The 4,446-nt window shown below is 46.5% G+C and overlaps 1 non-coding gene across 1 annotated transcript; it reads left to right on the top strand.

Moving 5' to 3' along the window:
- The first annotated feature begins 1,179 nt into the window (after positions 1-1,179).
- On the top strand, positions 1,180-1,254 carry Trnas-cga (transfer RNA serine (anticodon CGA)). Its single transcript has one exon. It is a non-coding gene; the product is annotated as a tRNA-Ser (tRNA).
- The last annotated feature ends 3,192 nt before the right edge of the window (positions 1,255-4,446 follow it).

Below are 4,446 nucleotides of genomic sequence, written 5' to 3'. Positions count from 1 at the left end.
TCTATACTTGGGCTGAAACACTTTTTTGATTGGCGTTTCAGTGTGTGGAGTGGTAGGGCTAGCCTCAGCCACTAACCGTTCTTTCTGGAGCGCCACGTTCTCACTGGGTGCCCTGGTTTGTAGGTACACACTGGGGCTTGGAAAGCGTGGCTGGTCGCGGGCCGGCTGTGCTCGTACTACCTGCTCATCTTCCCCTTCCCGCGCCACTGCAGTCTGTCAATGGCAGAGTTATTTTCTTCTGGCTATAATTACACCACTTATATGCAGTCGTAATTAGCATCCGCACCACCCGTCGGAGCACGGCTAGGGTTCCACGGGGAACATAACCTGACGCTCGTGCACGACAGCCAAGCCGGCTCGGTCATACTGTAATTTAAAATAGTGTGGCCATGGGACGCCACTTTCCAAAGTAAAACACAATAAAGCAGTGCAAAGTGAAACTTAGACAGGGAGTGCCTCAAACTAGCTACAACCGTAATATGCGGTTTTATATGTAAAGCCTCGAGGCACACATCGAAACTCAACTGGAAGTAGTAGGAAATTGTATAGCAGCTTAAGCCGAATGTCATTGCACGACGTCACGAAAGACTTCCTCCCGTATCTTTTCCCGGCTTCCTTAAAACTCCATCCTTCATGAAATGGACGTCGATAGGAAGCTAAACCGTCATCAAGCATCCTTTTTCGTGAATTGTATAACAAATATTCGACACCTCCTGGCAGATTAAAACTGTGTGCCGGGCCGAGACTTGAACTCGGGACCTTTGTCTTTCGCGGGCATGTGCTCTACCAACTGAGCTCTCCTGGAGAGCTTCTGTAAAGTTTGGAAGGTAGGAGGCGAGGTATGGCAGAAGTAAAGCTGTGAGGACGGGGCGCGAGTCGTGCTTGTGTAGCTCAGTTGGTAGAGCACTTGCCCGCGAAAGGCAAAGGTCCCGAATTCGAGTCTCGGCCCGGCACACAGTTTTAATCTGCCAGGAAGTTTCATATCAGTGCACACTCCGCTGTAGAGTGAAAATCTCATTCTGGAAACATCCCCGAGGCTGTGGCTAAGCCATGTCTCCGCAATATCCTTTCTTTCAGGAGTGCTAGTTCTGCAAGGTTCGCAGGAGAGCTTCTGTAAAGTTTGGAAGGTAGGAGGCGAGGTATGGCAGAAGTAAAGCTGTGAGGACGGGGCGTGAGTCGTGCTTGGGTAGCTCAGTTGGTAGAGCACTTGCCCGCGAAAGGCAAAGGTCCCGAGTTCGAGTCTCGGCCCGGCACACAGTTTTAATCTGCCAGGAAGTTTCACATCAGCGCACACTCCGCTGCAGAGTGAAAATCTCATTCTGGAAATTTTCGACAGTTACGAGGTTTCGTGGTTATGTTCTCAACACTATGCACAGTAGATACTGAAATTTAACTACATCCAGATAAAAGGAAATACACTTCCTGATCAAAAGTATCTGGACACTCCTATGTAATGCGGAATTTCCAACTACGTGGCAGGAGAGGCGGACCCGCCAAGATAAAAGGAGGCAGGGAGAATTGTTTTCAGTAGAGAAGCGGTAATTGTAGAATGGCTCGGTCAGCAACTCACTGACTTGGAACATTAACTACTCATTGGATGGTACCTGAGTAACAAATCCTCCAGGATTTTTCGACCCTTCTAGAACTGTTTAATTTGACTATTGGTGATGTGATTGTTAAGTGAATTCGACTATTGGTGATGTGACTATTAAGTGAAGACGCGAAGGAACAACCAACAGCAAACGAGGACCAGGCAGACCGCAGGTACAGACTGGCAGGGACCGTCGAGGATGGCTGTAAAAAATCGCGTGAAATAAGCGAAAGAAATGACTCCAAAGTGCTACCAGCAATCCAGATAGCACAAAGACTATGCGTAGTGAATTTACGAAGACAGGGGTACAGTGGTCGAGGTGCTCTTCAGAAGCTACCCACTCCTGTAGTAAGTGGTAAGTGACGCTTCAGGCGGTGCAAGAGCGACCCCAGTGGACAGTGGATGACTGGAAACCACTGATTCTTGGTGATGAAACACGCTGTACTCTGCAGCAATCCTCTGGCACGGTTTGGGAATATCCAAATAATTTGACCTGAAGTAAGGAGGAGGCGGTGTTATGGTATGGGGGTGTTTTTCGTGGTTCGGGTGTGGTCCCCTTTTTTCGCTTAAGAAAATGTTGCATGCGGGAGGATACGAGCACATTTCACGGCATTGAGTACTGCGTGCAATAGAGGAACGATTCGGAAACGATGATTGATTGTATCAACATGACAATACGCCTTGTCATTAAGCAGCATCTGTGAGGCAATGGTTTGTGGACAAGAACATTCGTGAGAGAAGAAACACATGTACAGGATTATTGCGAATCAGAGATTCTCGCTGATTAATTGTTGGCGTAAGTGTTTCTCCGCGTCTTTTATTTTCCAGTTACCAAATATGTTTAGTGTAATTGTTGCGACTGTGGGCAGTCGTCTAGAAACGAAGTAATTGTACTATTCATGCAGGTTCTTTTTTTACATTTCTTTCGCATTCCATGACCTTTTGGAAATATTGCGATCACACGATATTAAAATCATATCTGGGAAATGAACTCCTGTTTCTGTAAACCAAGTACACATTAATACAATCAACGAGGATACAGATAGAACGCCTTCCGGAACACAAAACATAAGAAGTGCGAATATGTATGAAGTTAAATAATCTGTAACTTACATGTTACTCTTGACATCCCTGTGGGACGTGCTCTGCCGCCGCCCCATCCAACATGAGAGCCCTCTCAGGCAAAATCACTCGCAAGACCAACAGGTTAACGTAAAGCATGGACTACAGTACAACTTTATGCTTTCACATACAACAAGAATTTCCAGAATTGAAAACTGTCGGTGAAAACATAAAGACCAGTGGGAAAGTCAAACCCGGATGTATGCATCTGGAGTCTACTCTCGTGCAGCTATCAACCACCAGTGCGTTTCAAGGACCACGGGTCGTTCATAGCAGAACAGAAATGTACGTCAAGCGCTTATTGATTCCAAGGGCTTCTGAAAATCACACTCAGTCTTAGCTTTCATTAGAAAGCGCAAGTAACCCGCCGATGTGTCAAAAAATAAACTATATGAAGACTGGTCGGTATCGGCTTTTTCCTCTAATAGAACCGTAGCAAATCGCATTCAATGACTCCACGTCACCGACGCAGTTTTCTTAGATATGAAAAAGCTTTTGCAAGAAGAGTCAAGATAATTTAATCAAGATATTTTCAACACAAACATCAACCTAAGACCGTTATGTTCACCTTTTATATAAATATCCCAAAAGATGGCCTTCTACAGTAACCATCGAGGGCAAACAATTACCCACTGCTGGCCGTTGTGGCCGAGCGGTTCTAGGCGCTTCAGTCTGGAACCGCGCGACCGCTACGGTCGCAGGTTCGAATCCTGCCTCGGGCATGGATATGTGTGATGTCCTTAGGTTAGTTAGGTTTAATTAGTTCTAAGTTCTAGGCGACTGATGACCTCAGAAGTTAAGTCGCATAGTGCTCAGAGCCATTTGAACCACTGCGGCCGGATTTTGAACTTACGCACCAATACCATTACCGTTGCAATTCGACAAGGATCCGCCAGCTCGTCAATACTGTTCAGCAGTCTATTTCTGCATCCAAATGTCTAAACAGTGCAATATTCTCTTGATACAGCTTTATTCACCAGCGGACCTCAAGATTTCGCCCTTTTTCTCATGGAAGTAGAAGACGTCAACTAAGTATCCAAGTCCTGGAGGAATAAAACCATGCTAAATACGAGAAAAGAAACATAAAGAAGAATAACACACAGAAGAAATAAGATGAGCATTTTTTTTTAATACTTAATCATAACACTGGATAGTAAATATACACTCCTGGAAATTGAAATAAGAACACCGTGAATTCATTGTCCCAGGAAGGGGAAACTTTATTGACACATTCCTGGGGTCAGATACATCACATGATCACACTGACAGAACCACAGGCACATAGACACAGGCAACAGAGCAGGCACAAAGTCGGCACTAGTACAGTGTATATCCACCTTTCGCAGCAATGCAGGCTGCTATTCTCCCATGGAGACGATCGTAGAGATGCTGGATGTAGTCCTGTGGAACGGCTTGCCATGCCATTTCCACCTGGCGCCTCAGTTGGACCAGCGTTCGTGCTGGACGTGCAGACCGCGTGAGACGACGCTTCATCCAGTCCCAAACATGCTCAATGGGGGACAGATCCGGAGATCTTGCTGGCCAGGGTAGTTGACTTACACCTTCTAGAGCACGTTGGGTGGCACGGGATACATGCGGACGTGCATTGTCCTGTTGGAACAGCAAGTTCCCTTGCCGGTCTAGGAATGGTAGAACGATGGGTCCGATGACGGTTTGGATGTACCGTGCACTATTCAGTGTCCCCTCGACGATCACCAGTGGTGTACGGCCAG

This window comes from Schistocerca serialis, chromosome 3 (genome assembly GCF_023864345.2).
Source record: "Schistocerca serialis cubense isolate TAMUIC-IGC-003099 chromosome 3, iqSchSeri2.2, whole genome shotgun sequence".
Classification (NCBI taxonomy): Eukaryota; Metazoa; Arthropoda; class Insecta; order Orthoptera; family Acrididae; genus Schistocerca; species Schistocerca serialis.
Note: the sequence above shows the minus strand (reverse complement) of the source record. Positions and strands in the feature narration are given on the sequence as shown.